The sequence below is a fragment of the Grampus griseus genome (genome assembly GCF_964374135.1).
Source record: "Grampus griseus genome assembly, chromosome: 16".
NCBI lineage: Eukaryota > Metazoa > Chordata > Mammalia > Artiodactyla > Delphinidae > Grampus > Grampus griseus.
The window spans coordinates 18,507,890-18,519,655 of record NC_139010.1 but is presented as its reverse complement, the minus strand read 5'-3'; the positions used below and the strand labels follow the sequence as shown (position 1 = coordinate 18,519,655).

At 41.9% G+C, this 11,766-nt stretch overlaps 1 pseudogene across 1 annotated transcript; it reads left to right on the top strand.

Annotated features, from left to right (window-relative positions):
* Positions 1-1,074: 1,074 nt before the first annotated feature.
* On the top strand, positions 1,075-1,398 carry LOC309834710 (cytochrome c oxidase subunit NDUFA4-like; annotated as a pseudogene). Its single transcript has 2 exons — positions 1,075-1,195; positions 1,243-1,398. The product of its transcript is annotated as a cytochrome c oxidase subunit NDUFA4-like (transcript).
* Positions 1,399-11,766: the final 10,368 nt, after the last annotated feature.

Below are 11,766 nucleotides of genomic sequence, written 5' to 3'. Positions count from 1 at the left end.
AATGTAAATGTTAATCACAGCTTCCAATGCAAACCAAAAAACTACAACAGATACACACACAAAAAATCAACCCAAGCACGACACTAAAGATGGTCATCAAACCACAAGAGAAGGGAACAAAAGAGGAAAGGAAGAAAAAAGACCTACAAAAACAAACCCAAAGCAATTAAGAAAATGGTAATAGGAACATACATATCGATAATCACATTAATCACAGCTTCCTTCGTATCTAGACGGCTCCTACATATTTTTAAGGGATAGGTACGTAGATAGATAGAATATGGTAGGTGATATGATATACAAAAAAAAAAACAACCTGTCACTGTGTTCGTGTAAGTGTTCAAAGGTATCTATTACTAGAATAAATGCCATTTTAACAAATTTTCTTACCAAATCCTTCTCCTTGCCATTTTAGCATCTAATTGTCATTAAAACCAAAATGAATGGCTGAATATACAAATAAACTGCTTATGGAAATACCTGACAGAGCAAAACTGAAATTGACTTTTCAGATGGAAAATTATAGCTAACATTTTTTTCTCTCAGAGCTGGTACCAAAACAGTGTAGATCCTATGATAGAATTAATCAGAATTACAAAGAACAGCGATCACAGATAAGTTACTAAAATGCCTCACAGCTTAGGCTGACAGCTCAGTATAAGAAAAGCAATTGATTTTAGGCTAACATACATGCATAAACAGATAAAAATGTTAAAATATATTTGTATATAGAGAAAAACAATTAGATATTCTCAGCAAACAGGTGTTGACTAGCTACCACTGTGCTAGGGTAGCAAGGCCAGTAAGACTGAGTCCTGGCCATCAGGTTGTGCAGAATCTCCCAGGACAGACAGAGTTCCTATAATGAACTACCATCTAGGTCATCATCACTGCTTGTCGGGGTGACTACAGTATGCACGTGCCTCCCATCGTGCGCCCTTCCAGTTCATTCTCACCCTGCAACAAGAATAATTTTTCTAGGGACATCCGCTCCTCCTAGGTGGGGAGACTGCTTAGTCCCAGGCCTTGCAGATTTGTTTTTCTCTGTCTGGACTCAAGGCCTCTGTGGCAACCATGCTCCACCAGATCATCGGTCAGGCCAAGAAGCATCCTAGCTTGATCCCCCTCTTCGTATTTACTGGAGCAGCAGCTACAGACAAACGCCCTCCCTCCATGGCATGGCGGGAACGATGCCGTGTGGTGAGGAAGATGGAATCATGCTCACTGCACTTGCTTATTAAGGCCTGGCACTGTATGCCTTGCGCCTGCCATTGTTCAATCCAGATGTCAGTTGGGACAGAAAGAATAACCCAGAACTCTGGAAAAAACTAGGTCCCAGTGATCAGTGCAAGTGAACATAGATGACAGCAAACTAAAGAAGAGGGTCCAGACTTCTAAATGAAATGTTTCACTATAAAGCTGCTTAGAATGAAGGTCTTCTGGAAGCCATCAGCCCAATTTTCCATGTAACCAGGAAATATTTCCCCTCCAAAGGCACGAAATCATGTTGGTGTATTGTGTTGGGGATTACACTGATGAATAATCTGAAACTTGAAAAACAAAAAAAGAAGAATTTTTCTTTCTTCAGCTGTGCCACATGGCACGTGGGATCTTAGCGCCCTAACCAGGGATCAAAACCACATCCCCTGAAGTGGAAGCCTGGATCTTAACCACTGGACCCCCAGCGAAGTCCCACGAATAACTGTTCTACAGCTTGTCACTCATCTGTTTAAAATCTGTCCATAGGTTTCCACTGACCTGAGAGCAACATCGAAAGGCTTTACCTAGCAGATAAAACCCTTCACCCTCTTCTTCTGGCACTCTTAGCCCTCTCCACCTTCATTTCCACTCTTCAGCATGGAATGTGTTGATCTCAGGGAAGCAGACCTGAGATGGGAGTAGACGTGCAAGAGCCTTACTGGGGGAAACGCCTGTGAAGGGTAAAGGTGGGGAAGCAGGAGTACTCAGGGAGAGACGTCAGACTTCGATGCAGGGCTGGCACCTATGAAAGGATAGGAAAGAGGATGAGTTGGGAAGAGTTTCAGACTGCAGACAAGTCTAAAAGTTTGAGCCATGCTGATGGGGCATCCTCAAGGCAAAGTTGGCCAGTAGAGGAGTCCCACATCACACAGGGATGAGCCTGCACCAGCAGTCCCACTGGGCTCTGTGATTGGAAGGGAAGGGAAGGGAAGCAAGGAAAGAGGAGAAGGAGGGAGAGGGAGAGACTGTGTTTTGTTCACCATGGTATACCAAATGACTATCACACTGGTGGCATACAGCTAAATCTTAGTAAATGTTTACTGAATGAATGATGGACTAAGTTTGATGGGAGCACAGAGGAAGGAACCATTATTCATGTCTGGGAAGGAAATGGAAGTAAGTATTTACCGACATGCTTAAAATATTAAGACTGAGTTGTGACTGGTGGAAGGCTCTAACTCACAGAGTGTAACTTCCAGTCTGGTCTTCTCTGACTTCTCTCAACAAGGGCAGACACCAAGCTAGAATGAACACAGAAGGGGGACAGGTCTACTTCCTTCTCAGAAGAAGTGGAAATTTTTAAAGCTTTAAAGATTCTGGGAAGCAAATCACAATTTTAGAGGTGATGTCTTTGAATCTCCAAGAACTCAGAGAAGATAAGGAGAAGAAGCAACAGGGAAAACTGCCAAAGAGAATGTGAGGTGTATCCAGGAAATCTTTTCATAAGCATTCAGTAAATGAACGATTCTGGCCAGGGGAGTTACTATTGCTTCCCAATCCCCCTACTGAGAGCTCCTTCTTCATCAAAATAACCATCAGCAATGAAATTATAAGAGCCAGTATCTAATCCTTTCAAAGTTAGATTTATGGATTGTATCGTGATCATTAGGGACATTATTTATCTGAGCAAAACAGGAAACAAGGGCTTCCCTGGTGGCGCAGTGGTTGAGAGTCCGCCTGCCGATGCAGGGAACACGGGTTCGTGCCCCGGTCCGGGAAGATCCCACATGCCGCGGAGCGGATGGGCCCGTGAGCCATGGCTGCTGAGCCTGCGCGTCCGGAGGCTGTGCGCCACACCGGGAGAGGCCACAACAGTGAGAGGCCCGCGTACCACAAAAAACAAAACAAAACAAAAAAAAAACAGGAAACAAATACACTTCCCAGGGACCTGTAACTCCAATAAGGTACCATCTGTAGTATTATAGTTAAGAAGTCATTACAAACGCCAAGTTGCTTCCTGATTCATCAATGTATACATCACAGCAGGAATTCCCTCTGATTCCAGCCTTGCCTAGACTCTTAAAATCAATTGCTATAATCCTCAATCCCACTCCACATCTGCTTTATTGTGAGGGAAAGAAATGCATTCACAGCAACTCTTGAGTGAAAGAGTTCTAGAAATAAATACAGAGATGAGGAAGGCGCTGTAACTCCATCCCTCTGCTATCATCACTAATTACCCCTCTTCCATTCCAAGCCTTCCCAGGTTATGCTTGCCTGCCTGCTTGCCTGGAAGTCAGATATGTCATAGGAGATGGTCCCAGAAGCCCAAGTCAAAGCAGCCTTAGGCGTAAGTGAAACTGATAGTCATATGCACTATGAGGGACCCAGAGAAGAGCCTCCAGCCTCCGAAAATTCTCTCTCACTGACATTTGTCCTAAGGCTGAAATTTCTACACTCAAAGTTTTCTTCTAAAGGAAGAAGGCATTATCAGAAACCAAGATCTTGCATAGCAACAGAACTCATCTGTATCCACTTTCCCTCACCTCCAAACAAACTTCCCTAACAGTATATACTCTCCTCCTGAAATACGATGGTCGGTCACCTGCCTTCAGACAAGAGACAGAGTTCACCTGGATCATGAAGTTGGGGGAAGGTGGTCATTTCTAGATCAGTCTCGCTTGGACAGCAGAACTTCCTGCCTAGGAGGTAGGTGTTATTATCTCCTTTACACAGATGAGAAACCAGTGTAGAAATGCCCCCAATTGTTAAACACCTCACTCAAACACACCTCTGAGGGGCTGCACTTTATAACCAGCTAGTAAATGAAGGCACCCTCCCTGGGAAGCTCACACTCCGTCTTCTCAAGCTCTCAGCTCCTTCCCATGCTTCAGCACTCAGCTTAACTGCCACCGTCTCAGAGCAGCCTTCCCTGGCCACTCAGGCTAAAGTGGGGCATCCCTATTTTCTCTCACAGTACCCTATTATTTTCCTTCATCACATTCATTATAGTTTGTAAGTATATACTTACTCCTGTTTGTTTATATTCGGTCTGGTTTTTGCAGTAGACTGTAAACTCCACAAGTGCAGAGATCATTCCTCTCCTCAGCAGAACAGCCTTCTACATAATTGATGCTCACTAAACACTGCCTAAATGAATAAGGGGTAGAGTTGCATTTCTAATCCAAATTGCCTAATTATTACCACTATGCGTGCTGCCTCCCCGTAAATGTGAGAATAAACTCCATTTGAAGCCTGAAGCCTCTCATTCAGTAAGACTTCTTCCACTGGAGCTGAGATGATTGCACAAAATTCTCTCGCAGCCCTCAAGGAGAGGCTGCCCATCCCCGTCATGCTCCACAATCCCTGGGGTCAGCCTGGGCAATCTCCCTGGGGACTTGCTCCAAGTTGTTCTTATTTGTACTTCAAAACTCCACCACCACCCTTGAAGCTCAAACCATCTGATTCTAGCACCTGATTAGGTTTCAGTATCTATATTTATTCACATTATCCTAAAAGTATACGTGAGTTTTCTAGAGCAGAGGTATTATTACTTACAGCAATAACCACATCAGTTCTCCTCTGGCTCAATTCTTTCCTTTGCGGCTATGCGATGAGAACCAGAGGTCAGCCTACCTATACCAGGATCTATACTATAGGCAAGGGACCCAAAACATGAAGCTGCGAGCTTATCTAGGATGAGGGCAGCTGTCCCCCTTCCCCTGTGAGAGAGAAAAAACTTTTCTCCCCAATGCAAACAAATGAACCTTGGGAAGAGAAGGGAACGACTCCTGAGTTCTGGTCCTTTGGAATATAAATAAATGTCTCCAGGAAGAAGCCAAGCATCTACAAATTAACAATCTCTTCAACGTCTCCATGATACTAGGTTTCATTCCTCTTCTGAAATGTAAGCATTTACCTTGGGAGGTAAACTTCTCAGGATGGTCTCTTACTTACTATCTAACCACCCTTTAAATACAAGACTTGTCCTGTGACCCCGATCCCAGGTTTCTTTGCTCAGAAAGCCCTAACCATACGGAAACATAAAAATATTTTCTCTACAGCCCCACACCACCCTCTGGTCCTGCTTGAGCTGCCATCTCCTGATTTCCTATTCATTCTTCCATTTTCATGAGCAACTTTAGGTATTAGCTCTTGAATCTCTTCTAAATTCTGCCATCATCCTGGAGAATTCTAACATCCTTGTGGACAAATGTTGGGGAAGTGGGGAAGCCTGATACTCAGACAAAACTGAGGTAACCAGCATGAAAAGCATATCAGTCAGGGTCAAATCTGGAAAACAGTAACCACTCTACGTACTGCAAGTATGGAGGGTTTAACACAAGGAATTAGAGGTAGCTAGAAGAGCTGGGGAAGTGAAACTCCAGAAATTCACTGCTAAAAACCTGTGCTTACATGGAAGCAACCTAAGTGTCCATCGACAGATGAATGGATAAAGAAGATGTGAGACATACATACAATGGAATATTACTCCGCCATAAAAAGAAACAAAAGTGAGTTATTTGTAGTGAGGTGGATGGACCTAGAGTCTGTCATACAGAGTGAAGTAAATCAGAAAGAGAAAAACAAATACTGTATGCTAACACATATATATGGAATCTAAAAAAAAAATGGTTATGAAGAACCTAGGGGCAGGACAGGAATAAAAATGCGGACGTAGAGAATGGACTTGAGGACATGGGGAGGGGGAAGGGTAAGCTGGGACGAAGTGAGAGAGTGGCATGGACATATATACACTACCAAACATAAAATAGATAGCTAGTGGGAAGCAGCCGCATAGCACAGGGAGATCAGCTCTGTGCTTTGTGACCACCTAGAGGGGTGGGATAGGGAGGGTGGAAGGGAGACGCAAGAGGGAGGGGATATGGGGATATATGTATACGTACAGCTGATTTACTTTGTTATACAGCAGAAACTAACAAATCATTGCAAAGCAATTATACTCCAGTAAAGATGTTAAAAAAAAAACCTGTGCTTATAGCATAGACTTGAATGTCTTATAAGAAGCTCCCTAAGAAGTTGCTTCAAATGCCATGTCTTTATCTCCCCTCAGCACCTCCTAAGAGAGTAATGGCCTCTCCTCCTCAACCTTCCCATCTCCCCTCATTGGTGGACTCTAACCTAGCTTCAGGGTCAGAAGAGGGAAGAGGACTCAGGGAAACTCAGGTTTCTGCCCTGAAAGAGAGATCATACAAGGGGTTTGAAGCTGATTCCAAGTTGACAACAAATAATCCAGCACAAGGCTAGAGTCATGGTCTTCTCTGTTTCTTCTCCTATTTGAAAGCATTTATGATAGAGAATCCCTCCAACAGCTTTTGCTTTTATTCTTCTCAAGAGATGGCCTCTGGGAGCCATTTGCTGGAGAGAATTGATTTCATTATATATTTGGTCATCCCAACCAGGAAGTCTTCAACTTTCTTTTCAGCAAAGATAAACTGCTCCAATAAAAATTTTTTAAAAAAAAGGATAAACACAGAAAGATGATGATACCCCTAAACCATCTCTTAAATACTAAATTAAAATGTTGAATATAAATCTACAAATGGAATGTAGCAGCTTCCTGAATACATGCAGAAGTGGTTCCATTGCTACATTTTCAAGGAGCCCATTCTGGACCATTTTCATTAGGGAAGAATTTCCTCTAAAATCATGAAATTCAAATCATGAATATCAAATATCCTTTGATGTTTCAGGTCTTCATGATTGAAAACTTCTGTGCTTTTTCTGCTACATTAAGTAAAAATGGAAAAGTAAAATAGTTGAATGAGTGGTGGCATGAAATTTCTTTTAGCTCAGCATGAACCCACAGAAACCAAGAAACATGAAAAGTTCATCAGTTTAAAAAGGGATTGAGGGGCTTCCCTGGTGGCACAGTGGTTAAGAATCCGCCTGCCAATGCAGGGAACACAGGTTCGAGCCCTGGCCCGGGAAGATCCCATATGCTGCGGAGCAACTAAGCCCGTGCGTCACAACTACTGAGCCTGCGCTCTAGAGCCCACAAGCCACAACTACTGAGTCCTCGCCCCACAACTACTGAAGCCCTCATGCCAAGAGCCCGTGCTCCACAACAAGAGAAACCACTGCAATGAGAAGCCTGCGCACCATAACCAAGAGAAGCCCCCGCTCGCCGCAACTAGAGAAAGCCCATGTGTAGCAACGAAGACCCAACACAGCAAAAAATAAATGAAATAAATTTATTTTAAAAAATACAAAAGGGATTGAACTCATTAGTGAAAAACTAAAATTGCTATCCAGCTTGAAATTAACCTCCTAGATCTTGCAAGATGGAAGCATACCTATATGATCTGTTATAAAAACTTAGTGTTAAGTTACGTTTTTAAAAATCAAAGTATACCATAGAAGCACGGATGGTACCTTACTGTTGTACAGCATTTATTGAACAATTGCTGAATAAAAAGCTAGGTAAGAATTAAGAATGTGCCCTGAAGGCAGGGGATGCAGAGTAGAAGTATAGTTGTTCCATGGAACATAAAAATAGACCAATAATCAACTACCAGATGACCTGATATAATTGGAAACTGAAAACTGAAGGTAAAGAGATAATCTGATCTGCAAAGAGCCCTCTGCACATGTGTAGTTTCTCATGTATGTGTTTGTGTGTGTATATATATATCTATATATATATATAGTTGGCCACAAAAAGGAACTTCAGAAAGAATTACCCCCCATATGAATCTTACCTTCTCACTGTCTCTTCAAACAGGCTATGACCACTCCTGTCTCGGAACAATAACTGGAGCTTTTTCCTGCTCCTCTACCTCTCTCTGGTCCCCCTCAGAGCACTCCTTTTCTGAATGAGAACACTTACTGGCAGAAGCATACAGTATCATATACTAGGTCCTGTGCTAGATTTGGAGGGTACAAGTCAAATACAATACAGTCTTATTTCACAGAGTAGAAGAAAATAGAGAACCCAAATTATTGCCTATCCAGAATCCTGCCCTTCTGGGAACAGTAACCTCCCACCAAGGCACATGGAAAGTACCTTCAAAAGAGGGGAAAAAAAAAATCAGGCTATCTGCTGACACTGAGGAACTTGGGTTTGAAATAATCACTCAGGAAAATGAGATTATCAATGACATTTTACATATCTTAAAACAGTAATAATACTCATTATACAGTTAATTTTATTGATTGATTGTCACAATCGTTTTTCAATATCAGGATCTCCCTTCAAGAGGTTTGTGAATTTATTTGCCTTGTAGAAAACATGGTTGTCAAGAATAATTTTTTAATTACTTTATGTTTTTATATAAAAAGGGGGAGGATTCTTTGAAAAATACAGAACCCAGTTAACAGTGGTTACTCTAGAGGGTGAAATTAAAAGATATTCTCACTATTCATTTTGTACACTTTAGCTTTGTTTGAATTTGTTCTTATAACAATTATTTGGTTTATTTTTTTAAATATTTGTTTATTTATTTATTTATTTGGCTGCATCGGGTCTTAGTTGCGGCATGTGGGATCTAGTTCCCCGACAAGGAACTGAACCCAGACCCGCTGCACTGGGAGCACGGTCCCGACCACTGGGCCACCAGGGAAGTCCCTGGGTTTTGTTTTTTTTTTTTAATAATTTGAAAGAAAAAGAGATTTCTAACCTGAAAGAAAAAGATTAACACTTTTTCAGTGTCTGGTCCCCTAATTCAAGTTTAAATGTCTTTATGGTTTTATGACTCAGAGTGGAAGCTTTCTCCTTCCCATGTCTTTTTTTTTTTTTTTTTCTTTTGGCCACACCATGCAGCTTGTAGGATTTTAGTTTCCCGACCAGGGATGGAACTGGGCCCTCAGCAATGAGAGCACACGGTCCCAACCACTGGACTGCCAGGGAATCCCCCTCTTTTCCACATCTTAAGATGGCCTAAGAGATGGAGAATCTCTCTCCATTAGAAATTATATTCATCTTTGACAGAGACTCAACCGTTCTCTCACGTTTTTTTAAAAAAAAAGAAGAAGAAGGCATTCCCTGGCTGATACCGCGGCTCCATGACGTCATCAGTCTTGGCCTACTATTTTTTTCTCCACCATCCTCAGCACATGTATTCTAACCTCACGGTCCTACCACATTTACAGTGTGGCAAAAGGAGCTTGCAGACCGAGTTAGCCCCCTTTTGAAGGTACTTTCCATGAAGCCCCCGCTCAGCAACTTCCCCTATACCCATTGGCCAGAATTAGTCACATGTCCACCCCTAACCTAACTGCAGAGGATGCTGAGTACTGCAGTTTTCAGCTGGTGCATTGCTACCCTGATCAAAGAGAAGGTTCTGTTTATTAAGGATGAAAAGGAGACTAGCACTGAGTAGGCCACTAACAGTTTCCATAGTTACCTGAACCTTGAGATGAAAACATTTTGAGGAAATTTTTTTTTATAAATTATTTATCTTACCCTATAACTGACTTGGCATTTCTCAGATTTTCCATCCATGCTCTGGGTTGTACAGCTTTAGTGCCCCCATGATCCTTCCAGGCTGTAAACATACCAGAAGGTCGCAGTACATCAAGCCCTACCTCCAACAGTTTCTCTCACCTCGCCAGCTCCCTCCTCCCACTCACAAGCAGGAGAGCTGCCCTCTGGCTCAGGTGCACCTTGGCTAAGCTTCCTGGCTCTTACCCTGCTCCTGCTTTGCCATCTGGTTTCCCTCCTTCTTTTCCCAACTCCCAGGTATGTCTTTTTAAAATTATCTCCATTGAGTGATTGCAAATTCATATGAATGCTGACTGCAGCTTATATAAAATGTGAACTGAAAGTCTTACAGTTTTAGGACAAATTTATGGAAATAAATCCACATATGCAAATGTTTCATAAGAGGAATATTACTATAAATGCAAGACAAGGATTCAAACAGATGGAGACAAAATATAGAAAGGAATAGAAAGGCAGAGAAAGAAAAAGAAACAGAGAGTCTGTCCCTTCCTTTAAGTATTGCTGAAAATTCCTTATCTGCCACGTACAATCTAGATAGATTAGGGGAGAAAAAGTAGAAGCAAGATGCTCTTGAGGATATTTTTCTTCCTGTTAGAATGCTGGTTTCTTAAGAAGAACAACTATGCCACTCATATATTTCATCAAGGACCTTGAATTCTGATAGAAATTTGGTTAAGTCCTAAGTGATGGTCCTTAAATAATATATTATGTTGAAACACTGACATGGGAACTGGACAACATACTCAGTAGCATAAACAAAGCCAACCCTTTCCTCTAGGCTAGTTACAGAATAGAGAAGAGGAATTTACAGGAGAAAACAAAACAGAACTGAATAGAGTCAGAAATAGACCCTCATAGTCAACTCATCTTTGACTAAGGAGCAAAGATAATACAATGGAGCAAAGATAGTCTTTTCAACAAATGGTGCTGGACATCCACATACCAAAAAAAAAAAAAAAGTATCTAGATACAGACCTTACACCCTTCACAAAAATTAACTCAAAATGGATCACAGTCCTACATGTAAAATGCAAACTATAAAACTCCTAGAAGGTAACACAGGGGAAAGGCCAGAAAAACTTGGGTATGGCAATGACATTTTAGATACAACACCAAAGGCATGGTCCATGAAAGAAATAATTGATAAGCTTGACTTCATTAAAATTAAAACTTCTGTTTTGTGAAAGACACTGTCAAGAGAATGAGAAGACAAGCCACAGACTGGGAGAAAATATTTGCAAAAGATAAGTCTGATAAAGGACTGCTATCCAAAATATACAAAGACTCTTAAAAAACAATAATAAGAAAACAACCCAATTAAAAAAATGGGCCAAAGACTTTAATAGACACCTCACCAAAGAAGATATACAGATGGCAAATAAGCACATGTACAGATTCTCCACACCTTATGTCATCAGGGAAATGCAAATTAGAACAACAATGAGAAACCACTACACACCTATTAAAATGGCCAAAAGTCACAACACTGACATTAGCAAACGCTAATGAGGATGTGGAGCAGTAGGAACTCTCATTCACTGCTAGTGAGAATGCAAAATGGTGCGGCCGTTTTGTAAGACAGTTTGGCAGTTTCTTACAAAACTAAACGTACTTTTACCATAAAATCCAGCCATTGCACTCCTTGGTATTTACCCAAAAAAAAGGTGAAAACTTATGTTCACACAAAAACCTGCACACAGGGGCTTCTCTGGTGGCGCAGTGGTTGAGAGTCCGCCTGCCGATGCAGGGGACGCGAGTTCGTGCCCCGGTCCGGGAAGATCCCACATGCCGCGGAGCGGCTGGGCCCATGAGCCATGGCCGCTGAGCCTGCGTGTCCGGAGCCTGTACTCAGCAACGGGAGAGGCCACAGCAGTGAGAGGCCCGCGTATCACAAAAAAAAAAAAAAAAAAATCTCCCAACAAAGAAAAGCCCAGAATCAGATGATTTCCCTGGTGAATTCTACCAAACATTAAAGAATTAATACCAATCCTTCTCAACTCTTTGAAAAGACTGAAGTGGAGGAAAGACCCCCAAACACATTTTATAAAGCCAGCATTCCCTTGATACCAAAGCCAGATAAGAATACTATAAGAGAACAGAAT